This window comes from Osmia bicornis, chromosome 5 (genome assembly GCF_907164935.1).
Source record: "Osmia bicornis bicornis chromosome 5, iOsmBic2.1, whole genome shotgun sequence".
NCBI classification, from domain to species: Eukaryota; Metazoa; Arthropoda; class Insecta; order Hymenoptera; family Megachilidae; genus Osmia; species Osmia bicornis.
Window position 1 is genome coordinate 8,330,966 of NC_060220.1, and position 20,602 is coordinate 8,351,567.

Sequence of the window (20,602 nt, forward strand, 5' to 3'; positions counted from 1 at the left end):
GGCCTGGATCGCGGCTGGCAGGGAGGCGCGCGAATGCGGCTCGGGGAAATCGATAAGAAATTAATATCCGACGCGTCGATTGGTCGTTAGGGCTGGGCTAGCGTTGAAATAATAATGGCATTGAGTATCGAGTAGTAGCTTGTGGCCGGCGAGTGTAGCGGGAGCGAGAGAAGAAGCACCGGTGAGAAGAGAAAGAAAAGGGGAGAGAAGAGAGGCTATCGCCACCTCCTTGACAGTGACAAATGGACGGAGATTTCAATCGGTGAATGGAATCACCACTGGCTGTGGCCAGCTCTTTCTCTCGCACACGGCCCGCTACGTTATGGGCGAACTCACCTCGGTGTCTTGCACTCTCTCTCGGCCTCTGCCTCTATCTCTATCTGTCTTCCAACACACGGTACCACTGGCACACCTGAACCTGTCGCATCGCTGACTGAGCGGTCCACTTGTGCGTACACTCCTCTCACAAATGGGATGTTCTCGGGACACATCGGGTTCGAATTAACGGTGGAACGGCGAGAACCCACTTCGAGACCGTGAAACACGATAACAGGACGTCTACGGGTTCCTGCTTTTTCCGGCTTTGCTTCCACCGTGGTCTCGTTTCATTCTTGTTAATACTACAGTTTGCAAGGACATTACTGGACGCGTTGATCAATTAATTTTGGTTTATCAAATTTCGATAGAATTCTAGACAGTTTGAAATGTGGTTCGATCGTTGAATCGTCGAAATTTCATTCCATTCACGAGATTGCGCGAAGAATGAGAAAGGAAGGGAGGTCCTACAGACGATTCATCGGATTCGTCTCCAGAACTTTCTTACTCCGATTCTTCTGGTCGCGCATCTCGAAGATATCGCGCCACTCAAGGTTATCTGATTCCCTCGATGTTGTAAACAAGCTGGGACCAGGTTTTTTTCTGTTTTTAAAAAAATCACGTCATTATAGATCCGAATCTCACAACTCGATAAGCACAATCAATTACAGTACCTGTTGAAAATTTATCCGATCGTTTATCAATGTTTTAATAATCCCGTCACGTCGACACTTTATTCCCTACTCGATCGATCCTCTAAGTATACCAATTAACGTCAGATCGATCGTTTCGTTGGTAAGCAGCAAGTTTCCCGAATTATTCAGCTAGACGGAGGTGTCGAAGCGCCAAACGAGAGGTACGTGGCTTGGAAATCAGCTGGAGCGAGGCGAAGTGTAACGAAAAGAGAGGATGCTGGTCGTCGTTCTCGTAGCTTGCCAGCTCTGAAAGAAGTCGGAGAGAAGAGCAGTTTCGAGGAGAGAAAAAGAGAAAGAGAGAGAGACATCGTTTCGAAGGGAACCGGGTGTTAGCCGGTACTCTTATCGCGCGGCGATCTGATCCTAATTTATAGCCGCGTCCCAAATAAACTAGTTTTCGCTGTCGTCACCTCTCGGACCCTCCTCTCGTCCGGTGTACGTGGACCGAGGGACCTTTGGGCCCTCGTGGCATGGACTCTTATAACGCTCGCATCCTCGCATCCTCACCAAAAGTCCCTCTTGGACCATCTCGATCCATCGTCTCTCCTCTCGACCCCGCTGGTTCCTCCACCGAGCTGACTTACAGGCAGCTCAGGTATATACGTACAAGCTCTAGATCGTACGAGAGAAGTGCCTCTTGTTGCACCTACCTGCCGCACTTTTATTCTTTTTTTCTCGTCTTCGAAAGAGAAGGAAAAGGAGCGAGGGATACACTGTCGGCTGGTGGAAGAAAGACGCGAGAACATCCTCGACTCTCGTGGCCTATAATTGCCAATTAGCGCGGGAATATTTAATTGCCATTAGGCTGGGTGGTGAACTCCCGATCTTGGTTCGGCTCCCTCTGCCTCTGACCTCGAGCCAATGCCCGTCCCTTTTTCCCCTCGCGATATTTACACGGATCTCGCCGGCATCTGCATAAAATTCGCGACCACCAAGCACCCATCGCCTCTCCGAAGACGATCTTTTTAACGGCTTCGAGATTCCGAGAGAAGCGTCCAGCGTCTCGTCGATAAATCGTCGAAAGACGCGTGATCGTCGTCGTATCTGTGCTTCGTTTCGCGAGATTTGTTCGCTCGCGAGATCTCTCGAAACGGTCGCTTCGGCCGCTTTCTGTTTCTCTCCACTCTTCGCGCGTTTCTCAAATTCCTCGGCGAAACGTCCTTCTTTGTCCTCGGGACCCATTTTTCTCCTGTATTTCTACCTATATCGCGGCTCAGCTTTATTACGCCGGTTCCGTAGATCGTGAGATGCTGAGGGTCGAAACGGTAGCCTGGATTTACGTCGTCGGATGGCCGCTAGTCGGCTCCGTTGACGCTACCTGGGGTAACCGGAGAACTTGCTAAAACCCATCTTCTTTCATTTCGAGCAGAATCCGTGCGGACCGGACGCTCCGCTCAGGGTGCAAGGTGAACACGCTTTTAACCCTCTTACGCGCTATTGTAAGCAGGAATCTTTTCCATGAAATTCCAGCCTGGGGTGAAAGTCGTTTCGAATAGTTTAATTGTAAAATAAAATTTATACTCGTTTTCCACGACGGAACGAGGTGTCAAAGATATATTCCGTCCAGGAAATCTCTTTCCAACGGCGTTGTTTTTCTCGCGACTTATCAGGATAATTTCTAATTAACTCGGTTGGCCGCCAATTAATCTCGTACGATCTCGTTGGAAAATATGCCATCACCGGTCGTTAATACAGCCATCAGATCGGCCAAGTATCATAATTATACAATTAAATAACGAACACCGTATTACCGTGGCCACGGTTGTCCGCTAGTTTGTCTTATCATCGCGCTTAGATAAGATCTCTCGAAAAAGAACACGTCGAATAATTATTTAGAATCGCGACAGGAGAGTCGGTAATTTGGATTCAGATCTAACGATCGGTTCGACCTTTGTGTAATTTTATGCTCGTTCCCGCAGCGGGTACGCAAAGACCCACGATTAAGAAAGTGCACGACGCGCCAGATAACGCACTGTCACGCCAATTACACAAGCCAACTCTTTTTCTTTGAAACGTAGCGTGCTTGTAGCCACGCTGACGCGGCTCGTCGATTCGAAATCCGCGCTTTATCAACGCGCCGGATCTGTCTTCTAAACTGGCGACTCGCACGTGTCGATTTCACGAAGATTCTTCCCGTCGACCTTCCTCGTTCGTGAAATTACGAAGACGAGTTATCCGCGTCACACGGCTCGGAACATCTTGGCGATCGCGCGTAAATTACCCTCACCAACAGCACGGAACGGAGGAACGCTCTTCGGGAAAGATCTTAATCCGGCTTATCCGACGAGCCGCTCTCTCGTCTATCGACTCGAACTACAGACCGTGATTCGGAGACGAAAAATCTTCTCCTCTGCTTGGTATTTCCCCGGTTCGACTCGACTACCAGTGAAATAGAAAGAGGAAAGTGGAACGATTCGATTCGTCGTTCGACGACGTGAAATTCGAGTGTCGAGAACGGAAGATAAATCGGAAAGGAGGTTGATGAGCGTGCACGAGATTAACCGCGAACCGCGTTTCGTAACGTCACTTTTCGTGTTACCCGTGTCGAAGATAGCGGAGAACGGATAAAACTGGTTTCGTCTGTTCACCGAGGGGATAATATCGAGAGCTTCGCAATTACAGGAACCGATACGGTGCTACGAGAAGAGGGATCTATCGAGTGAAATTCGTTTTTAGAAAGGCGCGCGTGAAAGCCGGGAATTTCGTGCGCTTTGTTCGGCCGCTCAGCTTACGCATAGTTTCTTGCTGGCCGATTCATGGCCGGACCCCCCTGTTCATGAATATTCCCCACGGTGGCTCGATTTTCGACACACTGTTTTCGTTTGAATAAGCGAACCCGAAGTTGCAAACTCGGCCTAGAGTCTGGCTACATCGTGTCCGGTGTCCGATGAATTTCATATAAATGAAAAATACATGGCACGTCCTTTGAGCCGTTCAACGAACTAACACGATGCCTCTTTATTGGCTAAAGAGAACATCAGGACTCGCGAACGGGCAAGGGATATCGTAACTGTTTCGAAAATATACAAAAGGTAGAGTAGGAAGAAGTAAAAGGAGAAAAACTGTAGAAAGTACATTGCTGGCTTGAGAAATTCCTTTATTACTCAAGAAATTTACATTCCACTTTTTTAACTCTACAAAAAGGAGCAATATTATAGGAATTTGATCGGTTAAATTCCATGCATAAAAGTAAAACAATTCGGCTCGCATACTCGGTGGAATGTAAGCAGTATGTAGAGCGGTAAAAAAACTGGACAAGTAGATCAGTGTTGTTATTAGCCTCTCGAACCGTAATCGTAATTACGGTTGAAATCGTTTCTTCGAACGTTTCCCTGCGGTGTTCCTTACTCGTTGTAGCAAATTTCCAGGAGAATGAAGCAACCAAGGCCCATGATGGACGACGGATGGTCGAGGGAGGAGATAAAAAAGTCTCGGTAACGTTGGATGTTGAGGTGGACGAGTAAGCGTGGCGTACACGGTCTCGAACCGCACCGTGTGCGGATCACTTCGAGCGACTTGTGTCGCGTAATCGCGCGACATTTGTCATCCGGTTTCGCGTCATTTCACTGTGCACCAAGAAACGAGGTCCAACAGAGCGAAATACAGAGAGGCCGTGCCTCTCGTTTCGTTCGACCAACAGGGATGGGAACTTTTGAAATATTCGCTGGACGCGAAACATCGAACAAATGACTACACAGGATCTCGTTTAACCGAACCGTTGCAGATTGAAACAACCAATCCCCCTCTGTTTGCTACACATCGATACAACGTGTATTGGGTTAATTGTTTCGTTAGGATGATTTTCGTTTTTCCAAATACCCTGATATCATCTACGAACCATCTGCAGTGGCATTGGCAAACAGGAAACGGTACAAGCCGCGCGTCAGTCCTTGATAATTAAGAATTATAGCGGACGTCCAACTGATCACGGAGATTAATTAAGCAAAAGCGGAGGCCAGAAACGGTCCACGCCAGGCGTAATAACTCGGCCCCTTCTCCTCGTTACGTAAGAATTCCACGAAAACGGGCTTCTTCTCTTTCTGGTCCCTTCGGTGAATTTGCATACGTAACGACAGGCACCCAAGTACATTCCGATCGTCGTTCGGTCGTTCGAATCCTGAAAATCACCGGCATCCGATTATCGGGGCGAATCTGAGCCGTAGCAGCTCTCCAGACGTTACGGCATTCGGGATCGTAGGTCGATCTATCGACGGGTTGCTCCCATGGGAAATTAACCGCATCCTCGAAATAACAAATAGACCGTTAAACGATCCGCGAATTTTTCGCTATTTGCGACTCGGTTAGTTGCCGTAATAATTCTCTGTGAAAAGAGAAGGATTACAAGGATATAGGGTAAAAGGGTAACAAAGTGACGTGTTCCATTTGAAGGTGAAAAGCATCGTGCAGCGGCAGAGGAGAAGGTAAAAGCGAGATATCGTTCGTAGCGATCGTAGTGGCTCTTATACATACACAGAACTTGTCTACCAGGTGAGACACGGTAATCGCGTATCGATACCCAGCCACGACGTATACAGCTCCGATCCACCGCAAAGGCGACGTATATAGCTGCCCGCTAATAGTTAACTATGATCTTACAAGCCGTTTACATCCGCTCGATCTAGCCGCAATCGTGAAAAGCGGTGGAACTCGCCTGGAGTACCGCAGGTAAACGTTTCGATATCCTTCCGCTGGTGGCTAGCCGCGATTCTTTGCCGACTTCCATTATTATTTATCTATAGTTCGGAAAAATGGTTCTTTTTGAAATTTCTTAAATCCATTGCAAGTTCATCGTAATAAAAAATTTTTTTTTCCTAAGAACACACCTTGTTTATTGAAATTAGTCCAAGTACTCGGGGGAAGGAACCGTGACACGGATTGCCGATTTCCTATGAGTAACTCGCCCTAGACGAGATCGGATCTGTGACGTTGAAACCCGCGGCCATTCTGATTATAAAGCCAGATACATGGCCATGATCGTTCGTGCAGTCGCGTGATAGAGAACTGCGGTTTGCCACAATGTGTGACACATGTTCTGTGTTCTATAGCTCGTCGAGTCACTCTTGTTCGAGAACTCGATTCTCGAGCACATCGGGCTAATTTTCTAATGAAACGTTACCGAATGTTTTCTCGAAAGTTTCCCATCGTATAAGGGTTGCTCACGGGGTACGTAGAGTCGATGCAATGTGGTGGCGACGTAATCGACCTTGTAACAGTCCGATTACGAGTTTACGAACGACATTTTCGCGAGTCGTGTAGCCAGTAGACCAGTTGGTCGTTTAATTGCTGGACGCTATCGTCGTGGTTATCGGACTTGCCTAATCGTCGGGATCAGAGGAGCATTTTAGAGGCTGACCCTAATCTCGCGATAAATACTAGACGTTTCCTAGAGAGAAAACGAGGAGAGCGCGATCCAGCTAAGACCATATTTGTCTGTGTGTTGCAGGATCAAGCGACGGGCTGGCAGAGGACGCAAGGGCCCACGACCGGACTGTAAATACGTTCTGCTGAGAGGTCCTGGGATTTATTAGCGTTCGTCTCTCGGCCTCGAGCAGCAGAAAATAATCAGGAAGGAGGAAACGACGTGGCAGAGGGGGACGAAGAACTGTGTAGGCTCTTGATGCAAAGAAGGGAGGCTAAGGGTTCGTCCTTGAGATACATAAATCGTGTCCCATTGGATCGTCGCGCAAGGTGTGCGACTACGAAAGACGAATGGGGATGGTTGGCTCGTGAGTCGAGCAGGCGGCGGCTTAGAGAAGATTTAGGAATTAGGGGAATTACGTGGAAGTGGTTGCTTACGCACGAGTACGTAAGGAGAGGAAGAAGAAACTGGTTGGATAGATAGTAGATTTCCAGAGAGGACGTGCACCGAATTACGCGTCTCTCGCGTCTAGGAATGCGCGAAGAAGCGTCATCCTTTTCAACGCCCACAGAGTCCTTTAGTCCTTCGTGTTTTTCTTTTTCTTTTTTTTTTTTTCTCTTTCGTATTCGATCGATTTTAGAAAACATGCTCGCGATTTTTCCGCGTTTCAAACGATCCAGGATCATCCTTAGTCAAGATTTCACCGTCGATCGTGTTCCAAAACCGGTCCTTTCGATTCTGTAAATAAAACGGCGTGATTCCACGACGATTTGGAAAGGTAAGCTTAACCGGTAACACGCTCGAGAATCGATTTCTATACACTGCACCCTACCGTTTCATTATGGTCAATCAATATTTTGTAGAAATTTCAATTTCCGATGAGGAATCTTTAATATTTTGTAGAATTTCTTTGACTATTGATACCGTTAGACCCTTATTAAATCCTTTACAGTTCAATCGGGAATCTCCATAATGAAGTGATAAGGTACTGTTGTAATTTATGTGGAGGAAAGAACGAGTTCGATTTCAGGACACCCTGCTGGTTGTTCTTTATCCAATCGTTCACTGAACGTCGCGGGTCTGTTTAGATCCTTACGAGGATCGAGAACCTCGCGATTCACGGGCAACGTGCAAAGTAACAGCCTTTGAATCGATCTAGGACATGATTTTAGCTCGAGTTACCACGAGGAAGAGATGAATAAAGAACGAACGACCCCCTTTTTACCACGTTCGCGTGACTCTTGCTTTTCTGTCCGTAGATCAGAGTTCAAATGGCGAAGGAAGTTGGCGAACAGCTATAACTATCCTTAAACTACCATTGACTCTTTAATTATGAAGTATTCACGTGCAAGATGCACGAATCGCACGCGTGTTCAAAGAATCGCAGAGCAGAAACAAATGGAGAACCTTCGAGACTGGAGAAGGAGAACGCGTGTTAGTAGCTGTAAAACACTAATTAAGAGTAAAAAAATTCGTCCTTTTTCGCGCGGGCACCGTGCACTCGTGATCCTTCCGGTTTCCTGGCCTGGCTCGCGAGAGGATCCGACGATGCGACACACGCGATCTACTCGCAATTTCTTTTTTAATTAGCATCGTACTTTTATTTCGAACCGTCTCTGTGCAATATATTTTTCTTTAGATGTACGTTGATCGTGATCGCGTTGGAATTGGAGGATTTTTATGGTCATTGGCGTAACTAGGCGATGAATAGGATGGATCGACTTATTTTAATTTTTTCTTTTTTAATTTATCTGAGTATCTAAATTTTTGAAAACCTAATTACGCCATTGATGATGGTAATCGCCAGGACGAAGATCGAGATGCACGGTGCCCGAGATTGTTGATATTTTTTTATATTATATGTGTAACGTATAAAATCATCCCTCCTTTCGAGTACAGTTTCGATGATTGCGAGTGGTGGAATCGAGAGCACGGAGCGAGTGATCGTCCAGGAAGTGAGAGTGTATGAGAGAAAGAGAGAGAATGCAGGATGTGGAGAGAACGAGCAGAGAGATGGAAGAAGGAAGGAGAGACGACTAAACGAGGTAAAGACAAAAAGAAATTGACTATCATTTTGTACTTTGACATAAGCGAGTGTACGCGTGCATGTTACCGTCGAAGGGAAGAGGGATTCGAAGAAAGTAGTCTGATAAAAAAGGTAAATTGAAAAAGAATGGCATCGATGGTGGTGGTATGGGGTCTCGAGGGTGAGAAAGGGAACGAAAGGAGAAATATTGTACATTGTTTTGTAAAGAGTACATTTATTTATATCTGTGATAATGGGCGAGGTTAAAAGAGAATTGAAAGGGAAAGAAAGTGAAAGATTGAAAGAGAGTGAGAGAGAGAAAGGTAGAGTGAAAAAATATACATATACATGAAAAAAAAAAATAAATAAAAAACTGAAAGAACATTCACGGTGTCGGGGTGTACTTCGATGGAGACGATCGGTGCTCGTTGACACGTATATCGTATAGAATAATTAGAGACTCGAGAGCATGGTTTTGTAAATAATCGAAATGTAGCCAGGGGAATACGAGGGTCGATTGTATCTTTCGTGCGAATCGTCGTGTTGATGTAAAAGAAAAAATAAAGGCTAGAAGGGGATGAAAGGAGAGGGAGGAAAAAAAAATACATGTACGCGTTTCGTGTGTGCACGGTCGCACCCTCGGTGAAGGAAAAGAGAGAGAAAGAGAGAGAGAGAACTATCCGTTGTGAATATATATGATACAGGTACTAGATATATATAGATATATATAAATATATAAATATATTATACATATTACGATAAATAGGTTCTATTTGGTTGTTCGTACGAATTCGATTGTAAATTAATTAAACTGTACATAGTTCTGAATGTGAATATAGACAGAATATATCTATTATTATTATTATTATTATTATTATCATATTAATTTTATTATTATTATTATCAATATCATATGATTATTATTATATTATTATTATTGTCTACTACCATTATGAATCCATTATATTAAAAAGGAGACTATTATGTTGTACCTTTTCAATTTTTATTTTATGTTTCTTTTACGAACCTCTATGATCCCGGAATATATTTTCGTCTCCCTCTTTTATGACTTAAGACATTATACAGGGTGGTTCGAAAAGAAATCGAAACACCCTGTAAAATACAGAAAATGTTCAACATATGCGATATAATGATAGAAGACATTTAATGAGTTCATTTTTGAAAGCGATCGGGACGATTATTTTCGGATTAACGGTGTTATTTCGAGTCGAACGGATACGTAGACATTCCACAATGGGTACGTTTCCGTTTTTGAATACTCAAACAATGGTATTTTCATGGTGGGCGGAGTTCCAACAAAAATACGCGGTCGAAGGTAGGACAATGGCTCGTGAATCCCTACTTGGAGAGGAATGTTCGGCTATGCGTTTTTCAAAATAGAAATCCCCCATGGGTGTAAAGTTAACGAAAATTCCAAGGTATTACCTTCTTTTCTTAGTCTGTTGGTACAAACAATAGATAAGTGGCTGTTAAATATTTGCGGTGGCTTTTGCACGATTCTCTGGACGTTTTGTACACGGATATGCGGGAGATAAGATAGTCGCTCGAGTTTATCTGAGGTTTCCGAGATTTTCGTACACTTTCTCCTTCGTGTGACACTACAGTGAACCGCGATACGATAGGTTGACATTATTGCTCTATCTTCTCTTCTTTCGAACTCTTGCAAGTCAATCGAAATGTTTCTCTGACGTGTCATTTTTGCCGAATTATCGCGAAAATCGTGCGTTGCGAGCTAATTTCTCGTCGGTTTATCGGACGAAAGAAAATCAACGATAGCGGCCGGTGTTTCGAATATTTTTTACGAGCGTTTCATGTTGCTTCACGCTCGGTCGCTTTGATCGCCCACGGCATTATTTACAGATCGGATTTATGCGCGAAAACTTCCCACGAAGATTCAAGGTTCGCCGCTCGTGACGTATAAATCAGCCTGGATGCTTGTCGCGCTTGTCGTACGGAGAAAGCTCTCCTTCGAACCGAGGCATTCTTTCTTTTTTTTTTTTTCTTAACGATTTATGCTACGTTGAGTACGAAACGATTGGGATTCTACGCGAACAAACGACGTTTCGTGTTTTCCTTGTTAAACGTCAAAATCATTCGATTAGGGATAATGAGGTACACCGTGTTAGATAACGCGTCGGTGCTGGAAATTGTCTAGCCGGAGATAGTGTAATTTTACAAAAATTAGAACCAGAGGCAGAATAGAAAAAGGAAGTTGGAAAAAAAAAGTTGAAGCAACAAGTTAGCATCCTCCTTCAAAACATGACCCTAAGATATTCTCAAGAGCAGCAATAAAAGTCGTTCTCCGATCCGCCACCTACATCGGAGGTTATAAGTCCGTTCTATTGCCGCGTCCTAAACCCTAACAATCGTAAATTGGGTAACAAAGGACGGCAAAGGCGGCGACAATCCGCCTAAGACAAAGGGCTTAGCTTCCACCCTGTGGTGTCGGCCAGACCCACTATAAAGTCATAACCTTCCAGTCCCTTTTTCTTTTTTCTTCTCTCTCTCGGCTCGAGAAAACGCTCCGTTTCTCGCGCGGCAGTGGTGCCCTCTAAGTTAGCCGGTACTCCGAGAGGCAGATGCGAACTCGATGGTTTACAAGAGCCATGCCAGAGAACCGAACCGAGGCCCTTATATCATTTCCAAAGAAATATGAGATCTCGCAGCCGGCTGTTTGAACGTGTCGCGATGCTCCGCGGGTGCGCGGAAACCTTTCGCACCGTCTGCGCCGCCGCGGTTAACCGTTTCGATACAACCAACCACCGACCGGCTGCTTTCGTTCTACCCTCGTCCCTTTCGCTTCCTCTCGATGAATATGCACGCGCTCCAAGGGAAACAGCTCGACGTATTGCGATGATTTAACGCGTGCGCCGCGCGTGTCTGAGAAATAATCGCGGAATACGAGAGGGACGAGGTGCGTTAACTCGACCGAGTGGGAGTTACAGCTGCTGTTTGTCTCGTTTTAAAACCTTTTAATTGCAAGACCGATGCGATTCGATTTTGTAACTCGGGAGTTTCATCCTGCGAGGACATTGACAATAAAAAATTAATTATTATTGATTTATTTGAAAGAAAGAAATTTTCAAGGCTGGTACAGCAGGTCGGGTAGAGGATGGCTAACAATATTAATAATAGAAATAAGAACGGACAACGAGGAGCATATCGATAACCCCGTGCAGAGCGGTCGAACATTACCATAAATTTGAATGTCCACGCGTTCCTCTATGTCTGCCTTTCTCTCTCGATTTCTGGCCCTCCGTCGTTCTGGCCATCGTCTTCTTTCTTCGCGCAGGCTCACCTTGCTCGTGGGCCAGCCGTCTGCCCGCGACTGCAACCCCTTTTACGGCTTACTTTATGGCAAAGACTCAATTTGGCCTCGGCAGTTGGTGCCCGTTCCCGGTGACTAATATACCGGGATGCACCGCGTGGGGTGCAGCCGTGATGCATCGTTCGCGGTGCTCCACCTATGCATCTCTTCTTCCCCCTCTCTCTCTCCTCCAATGGGAGATGCTGCCCTTCAGCAATGACCATTGCTCGGTTACCAACACCTCGAACCTTCTTGTACCAGAATTCGCCTGACCTCCATCCGTAGGTCAGTTCTCTTTTGCTACCTCGCTGATTTCAATGTTCGAGAAATGTGCGTTGAAACTACTTGTCGGTGAATTGAATCGTTGGAGGGGAACGGTGGTGAAAGATTAGAGCTTTTATTAATAGACGTAGCAATCGTGTGATAACATCTGATCGTAAGTGTCTGGCTTCGTTAGAATTGATCGTCACGTTTGCACGTAGATCGTTGTAGAGATACCGCAGACAGTGTATTTGACCGATTCTCAAAGTAAATCCTGCAGATCTAACCTTGTCGTTTAGGTACTTAGAAAATCTGAAATCTGGCGGGTCGTTCGATTCGCTCGAAATTTTCCGCATCGTAAATCTTATCTCTCTCGATGCGTGCGTTTTATTTTCATGCTTCGAGGCAACCTCTCGCGTACGAGGCGAGCCAGCATTCACGGGCGCACGCAGCTCGCGAAGACCTCGAAGAGCAGCTCGTCTTCCTCGCCGTGGGACATCGGTCCGCGCTAACTTACGCCGGATTACCGACACTATTTCATCGCACCGCGGACACCCCTCGGGCTCGGCCACCATTTTCTTCCTCGCCACTCGCTTCACCTTTTTCTCTTTCCTCCTCTGTACAAGTGTACACCAGTTCGCTGCCAGTTCTTCTCTTATAACTGCTATTTCCAAATCCACGAAACGACTGTCCATACGTTTCATAGATTCGTCGATAAATGAAATGTTTCCGACGACGGCATTTGTCAATATAACAATATTATTCAGTTCGTTTCAAAAGGCCTTTCCGTTCGCGTTCAACGAGAAAGCAAAGACTGATAGATCGATCGCTTCTTTTTCTTTCAACGACAATCTATTCGCTATTACCCGTTCGACCTAGTGTGCACCGGGGTACCGACGTCCGATTCGATCCGATTCGCACCAGTGCGCAACTAGCTCTGCGATACAATGTCTGATCCGATCTGATCCGATCCAATCCGATCAAATCCGGCCCGATTCGAACCAGTGCGCGACTCGCTTCGATCACGCGCACCTTTTGCATACTTGCCTTAACAGATTTTTGACTACCATACGTTCCAGCTGTTATTCGAACGCGAATTTATTCGCTTTTAAAACGATGCTTACGAATTTTCCAAACAATTCTATTACAGATTTTCGAGAAGAACCACAAAATTTCCGTAAGTTATACGAAAAACTCTGCGCTGGGATGGAGTTATCGAGGAAGAAAGAATCGTCACGATCGGGAGGACACCCCCGACGGCGAAACGTTGTCTAGGAGTTGCTTTGAATGAATGAAGAGAGCCGAGAGAGCAGCGGGTGTACGGAGGAGGTCGAGTCAGTTCACGCTGCGCTGGAATGCCAAGTTCCATTTAGGTAGGTGGTTCTCTGTTTCACGACACTGCTGTCGTATTCGATTCTGCTTCGAGTTCCGAATCATTTCCGAATATAATGTAAGAAAAAAAGGGAATCCTAAAGCATCGAGTTGAATTCGCAAAAGAAATCGTTCTACTTAATAGGATGAGAATAATTCAAGGAACAGAATAATCGAGAGTACAAAATGGTAGGCAGATAAGGAATAAAGAGGGTGGAAGGAAGAGTGGTCGTGGAACAGGCAAGAAACGGTGCTGGTACGCTCGCACACTTATCTGGCAGTAAAGATGTTTACAGCGCAGTCTGCGCCGCCACTATCACTATCAGCCCAAAAGAACGGACCACTCTAATTGATTTGTGGCTGGGTCGTTATCGGCGCTCGTAACTTAAATTAAATTACACGGTCAGTTCGTCCGCGAGCGAAACCTCGAGGCTTGCCGACTAGTCGCGGGGGGTCTGGACGATCTACTTTTGATTCTCCTTACTTGTTACACTCCTTTCTCGATATATTGTCTGAATATATGTTCCTTGATTATCAACTTTCTCTTCGGCAAGGTGCAAAGATCACGGTGTCCTCGTTTTCGAGGATTTCGTTTGATAAATTGTCACGGTTCCCCGGATAGTTTTCCTTCAAACCTTCTTATTTCTGTAATAGATAATAACTTTACTTCGTTTCGAAGAAGATGTTTGCGTTTATAGAAAGTTACAGATTTCACGAGACGAACAAACGCAGACGAGTGTTCGATCGATGCTGCTATCAGCATTTATCGATCCTTTGTATTCGTCGGCTGTCCAGGATTCAATCGGAAGGCACCTCTTTCATCGAGTTAATAGGGTGACAGAGTCAAGGATAGCGGTATCTAAATGGCCTTAATATATTATTACGATAAGTCGCCTAGGGACCAGAAAGACTTGTTCGTTAATTCCGATTTCCTTCGACCGGACGAAAGGGAATTCATGAAAATGTAATGCGCCGGAGATAGCAGCGTTTAGATCGTAAACTTTCGAAGCTGGAAAGCATTCACGATTTCCACGTTCTATCTGGTAGCTTCGTTATTCAGCGATGAAATTACCTGTCGAATTTTCGTGATCGTCTCGTAACAGGTATTAACGCGCCGAGCGAAAATCGTGGATCGGCAACGCAGCCACGAACGATTGTGTTATTCCTAAATAAGTTTATTATCGGTGACGACCAATCAGTGTCAGCTCCCAGGCAAGGACTCTGTCGAGTTAATTACCCCGGCACGGTCATGTTCTCGAACGGTAATTGATTTTCGTCGGTGATTGGACCTGTCGCTCTCTCCGTGATTTAATCTTCCGGTAATCCCTGTCGGTACTATTTTTCTGCAATTCTCCGCTTTCGTTGTCGATGTATCGCTTCGTTGAAGCGAATTTTAGGAAGAATATTATCAGCTAACGATAGGTAAATGCAAATGTTAGTTTGGTAAAGATTTGTGCATGGATTCGGCATACAATTTAAAATCGGTCGCGCGACTCGGCAAAGAAACCTGCCGCTAAAGCGGACGGAGAGGTCCGAACGGAGGTCCTCGATCAATAAGGCCCCTCCGACTTTACATCCCTTTATCTACAGTTTCCTGGTTCTAATGAAAAGCCTCAACACCAGAAAGTATCGCATGGCTTCCGCAAACGAGATACGACCGGTTCGAACGCGACTTGTAGCCGATCGCTGGCAGTTTAACCGAACGAGGGACCACCCTGCCCTCTTCGGAATTCGGTCCTCCCTCTCCACCGACTATCTGTTGCCGCGCGAGTAGGTACAAAACTGTCAGCCCTGGCCGAAAGTGGGCACCGGATATTCCCTGTCTTCTCCGGCTCCTATCTTATCGGCTACGTCGTCCAGAAAAACAACCCTCGATCAGCGTGGTCCTCGTAGCATGCTCTCGTACGACACGCTCCTTTCCTACTCTCTCTCTTTCTCTTCGTCTTCGCTTGTCTCCAGCCTCCCGAAAAATCGTGATTTAAGGTCAGCAGACGAGGCAAGGTGGGTCGAGGCAGACTTTCGCGAGGGGCCTGTCGCCAAACCGAACGTCTGTCTGCGACCTGTCCGAACATTTATCCTGGAAATGAGCGAACCCGACTAAGGGAAAAACAAAGAAAGGATCCTCGTTTGAAGCGAGGACAACGACGACAACGACCACGCTTGTTACTCGGTCACGGATTGTCCAGGATTAGTCGGGAGTCCTTTTCTTCTTGCTCCTCTCTGCCGGCATCACTGATCCTCGCTCGTTAACAGAAATTACGCGACGCGTCGATCGTCCTTCTGCTCTTTCCGATAAAGGAGCTTTCTCGTTCTGGATCGTGGGAAAAATGTAGTTGCATAGCGTGGTAATTGAAAGAAGAGATTTAAGAAATTATCATTTTTTTATTGAACATTTTTCTATATTTTCTACTAGAAGCGAATTAGAACTTCCTATTTGAAAATAGTGAAAAGGTATGGGAGAAGCAGCGCGTTACTCGGTTACACGTACACGGCGACCCGTTAGTCGATAAGGATTTCAGGTGCGATGTTACGTGCATGTCGCGGAACAATAAACCTTGCGAGTCGAGGCAGTACGGAGCCAGCTTTCCGCAGCATATCAAAATTTACGACTGAGATTAATATTCCTCTCGTGCCGTAGCACGCTGTATTTGTTGAGACTTTTCAAGATCGAACGATATCACCATTAAATATAATTACCGCTCTCCTAAATTACAACGAATTAACGGGGCCTTCCCCTCTTGTATAAGCTCACGGTACGCCCTCGTGTTTCACGCTTCGAGCTACTTCTGTGGACGTTCCCGTTGTTAGGCAGCGCAATGGTGTGTACGGGTGTGTTTCGTTCAAGAACCAGAGGAAACATTACCCCGGGCAAATATTCAAATCGCCTTACCCCTTGCCTTCTTCAGAGACCGTGCATGCGCATGCTGTGAAACTATAAAAACTGTTACACAAAGATTGCAGGAAAATTGAAGGTACGATATTGCGTTTAGTATGGCAGTGTTAACGAGCCAGTCACGAGGACTTCCCTTTCGAACGTTCTTCGCGATAAAAGGTACTTGGTTGTCGCGCGGAAATATTACACTTTTAAACTCCTTCGCTTAATTTTGAAAAAGCACATCGACTAATTAGGATCGTTGCAAAGAGCTTCCGTCTCTTTTCCCGTTCAATTTCAGCCATAAGATACGTCGATTCGACACCGTGAGAGCGGTATTTCCTCCCTCGAACGCGTCTGCCTACCCTAACCCGGCCGAGATCGTGGTCCATTCACGCGCGGAAACCTTTCCATTGATGGGGAATCGCGGCTGCACCGGGCAGAAACGCAAAGGTAGAATCCGCGGCGGCTCCAAAGGAGAAAACTATGCGACACGGATGGCGTAACGAGGAAGGACCACGCATTAATACTCGCCTCGGTTCTTTTCTTTTCATTTTTTACCGCTGCTCGCCGTGAGAAGGCGCGTTGAAAAAGTCCGGCTCGCGGCGAAGCTGCTCCTAGGACACCGTAGCGACCCCTTCGGCGAGAAAAAGTAGACGGATAGCCGGCAGGACGTTCCAAGGATGTCGCGGTCACACCTGGATACGGAATGCGCCCCGAGCTTTCGGCCCCTCGTCTTGGACAGTTTTATAGTAATTGATCGTATCTGTTGGCAATTCCATTCTTCGACTTCTGCTGGTTCGTCGGTCGCGTCGCGTCGCGTCGCGTCGGATGGTTCAGACCTATGGGTGGCGGTGAATGGGAGACGAATGTGAACCGATCAACTATATTTATAAAATGAAATCTTTACTGTTATATATTTTGTTATAGAGCAAGATAGCTTAGGTATCTGAGAAAAAACGCAGAGATTCCATATAAAAGAAAAGGAAAAGCATTTAAACATCGACATCGTTTCAAGAACGATGTCTACAAGAGTCGGTCCGTGTACCTGTTCACGTGTCCAAACCGGACGAGCCTTGTCGTTGCCTTTCTAAATCCGAATTTCCCTTATCTACCATTTCGTTTCTCGATCTGTTACCATGGCCAAAGTTGTTCCAAACGTTTCCCCGGTTATAAATCCTAAACGGTGGACGTAGAAGCTCTGTATCCGAGAGATCCTCGATACATTACAACGCTTATCAGCCGTGTAACAGGTGAACACCCAATATACGATAGCAAAATTTCTGTTTCCTCTGGTTCTCACGCGGACTCTGTATTTTCCCTGTTTCTCGAGCCGACCTTTGATTTACCATTTCCTGCGCGGTACGAGAACAATTCGTGGCATCTCTCAGGCGGATCGAAGGACAGGAACCGCGGAGGCGCAGGACGTTCCAAGGATGTCTCAGCGACACCTGAAAGCCCCGTTTTAACCGCGGCGATGCGACGCGACGCGTCCAGCCGGAGGGACGATTTGTCAGCGTCGATTCGACGGCCGTTAGAAGGGCATCATTATTTTAGAATAATCTAAAACCGATGGTGATTAGTGGAGAGAAGCCGTTCGGCGTCACCTGCGTTATCAGCTTCTCGTTTATAGCCGGATCCGAGCGTTCCCGCGACCGATTTTCAGCCACGGATGCGCTCCGTTTCCCGCTATCCATCATCCGTTCACCCTTTCCTATAGTTGTTTGCCTCGTTTCCCTCGCCGACTACCGATCGCCGAACCAATTATTAGATTGTTGGGTTAAATTTGTTTGAAATCGCGCTCGAAAGCGTATCCGTTTTCGTGATCAAGATTAGTCGGTTGTTAGAGGACGGCATTAGGGATGGAAGAGGCAGTCAGGTAGCAAAGGGAGAGTCTCACGAAAAGCGACGTTAATTATTCGTAGATGGTCAAGGACAGCCCTCGTTCTCGTTCCTCAGGATGTTCCTTCGACTGGCAGGTCAGTCGGTGGGACGTCTGGTTCGCGCGTCACTTTGGTCCCTCTTGAAGCGGGACGCCGCGTGCCAAAATGCGATATTTCACGGTGACGTGGCTCTAAGAAGCGTGTAATATACGCCCGGCAATTTGTCCGTTCCTTTACTCCACTCGACTCGTCTGCGACGTCCAACGTTCAACGATTCTCGGAAACGTTTACACGTTTCTTCGTCCTGCTACCGTTGCGAACCGGTGTAACCTCGGAACGCGTTCTTTCAACAACACGTACGAATGCGAAAAATAACTCTTTAACTGGTGGAATGGAAAAAATTCTTCTTTTCGTCTCGTTCCTTCTAGCTGTCGCGAAAATTCGCAAGGGAACGAAAGGGAAGAGACGTTTGGGTGACTCGGGGACCGAGTGGACGGGCAATTGGCCGTTCGTCGTCGTAGTCGCGGTGGTCCGGGGACCCCGCGATTTCACCGGGCAATTTATTAGCCATTATCTGAGACAATGCGGCTACCTGGGCGCCAAAGGGCGCGTACGGTTTAAAGCGTCGCGTCGCGTCGGACGAGGGGCGAGTTTCGCGAAGGCTGAACGAAGAAGGAGGATGGCAGGGCGGAGGCGCACGGCGTAAAAGGGTGGGAGGGTGCAAAGGGAGATCCAGGCAAAGTACATAGGTGGGCCGCGTACAGGAGTATGCAGCTATACGATCCTCTTCTTTGACACACGGCGAGCCGAGAGGAAGGAAGATCGCGATCCATCGGCGAGACTGAGAGGAAGGAGAAGTGGAAGAAAAAGTCGCCTAATTGATGCTTCGTCTTTGTTTTGGTTAATTCCAACATGGTTCGGCCATTAAAACGTCCCGCTGTATCGGCGGGCCCGATCTCCGGTGCGAGATAAATGATGACACCCGCTCCAGGGGTACCATACTTACCACCACTACCGCCACTACCACACCACCAGAGCATCGTCATCCTCGTCGTATCCTCGTATCCGTCACCAACACCACTCCTCCTCGGATCACTCGCAAGAAAAGGACCCCAACTGTCCGACTTTGATTTTAACCTGCTTTTCTGGCATGATGCCGTGCGGCTTCTTAATGATGCACCTATGAAATATTAGGTGCAGACGCACGATAATCGTCAAGATACGAACAATTTAAAGATACGTAAGATGGTCTAGGATGTTTCCTACCGACCCATAAAATGTTTCACTTTTAAAAACGAAACCGAGCTTCCAAACGATGAGACAATTTCCAGAGGAAGCGTCTACGCGTTCTACGCTTCGTGTCTTCGAGAATAAACGGCAGGGTTATTAATGACCGGTCACTGGAACGAAGAAACACACTTAAGGAGACAGAAAACTAAGCGTTGCGCAACGAGACGGGTCGACTGTGGTCCAACGTCTCGCGGATCCGTGAACTTATCAGAACGCATCGATCACCGGTGGTGATCCGCGAGCCGGAGGATCGTACGGGTGGATATCAAGGTCGTAAGACGGATCGAAAGCTGGGAATAAGGTCAAGCGACTCGGCTCGACTCGACTCGGCCGTAGATATCATATCGGAGAGGACGAGCGACCGGGAGAGTGTATAAATTTGTAAAGCCGGGAGCCAGGCCACTCAAGCCGGAGTGGCATTAACGGCCGGCAATCGCCACTAAAACACTAAAGTATTAATGTAAAACACATTCCGATAGAGATACCCCCACGCTGTGAGCGGCTTCGCTTAAGACCTGACTCGTACACCTCGTCCCCCGAGCTTGATTTTCGCGGCTTGCAACCTGCGCGCACGCTGAAACTTCTTTTCAAATAGAAATTACAACCATTGCCTCGTAGATATTCTGTAGCACTTAGCGAACCTTTCTTCGTGATTTAGTTCTCCCAACCTCGATTTAAAGATTTCACGCCTTTTAACTCGAGCTTTAGTCGATCACTCTTTGGCGCTAGGTTCGGAATCCCAAAATATCAACGTTTCATCAGGTGTAATTAATCATTAAATCTCCTCAATCATTATATCTACCTTGGTTCGATCGAAACTGTTACCGATTTTTCCCTCGTAAAGCGTGCAACTATCTTGTTTCGACATCGCCGAGGAACGGTGTATCGTTGAGACACGAATCGGGTTCGAAACATCGTGCGCCATTCGTTCGAAATGTTTATCGACACATAATTTTGCATCGAGTGAAAGGGTGACGAACGTTTCGTAAGGTAAGCGCATCGTACACGTACGTTCTCCGAGAGTGTTCGATCCTCGTCGAGAAACGAATGGTATCGAGCATGCCATTACCTTAAACTAATTGCCTCCGTACGTAATCAGCTGATCGTTCGCGTTTACCCGCCACGAATCGGTTCGACTCGCGAAACCTGTTGAGAAGCATTCCGCCTCGCGCGATCCACGCTGTTCACCGTATCGCTTCGTC

General features: G+C 46.7%; 2 protein-coding genes across 6 annotated transcripts in view; both read left to right on the forward strand.

The window, feature by feature from the left end:
• The window catches only part of LOC114872287 (homeobox protein caupolican-like), a 61,499-nt gene extending 52,140 nt beyond the window's left edge, over nucleotides 1-9,359 (forward strand). For 3 of the 5 annotated variants that reach the window (XM_029179351.2, XM_046285602.1, XM_029179350.2), the window contains exon 10: nucleotides 6,454-9,358. The gene's annotated coding sequence lies outside the window, so the exon portion shown is untranslated. Of the gene's footprint in view, nucleotides 1-6,453 lie in introns of all 5 variants that reach the window. The other 2 variants (XR_003788743.2, XM_029179353.2) reach the window with 2 other exon arrangements.
• A 3,800-nt stretch (nucleotides 9,360-13,159) lies between these two features.
• The window catches only part of LOC114872348 (iroquois-class homeodomain protein IRX-6), a 56,821-nt gene continuing 49,378 nt past the window's right edge, over nucleotides 13,160-20,602 (forward strand). Inside the window, exon 1 of the mRNA XM_029179448.2 lies at nucleotides 13,160-13,357. The gene's annotated coding sequence lies outside the window, so the exon portion shown is untranslated. The remainder of the gene's footprint in view (nucleotides 13,358-20,602) is intronic.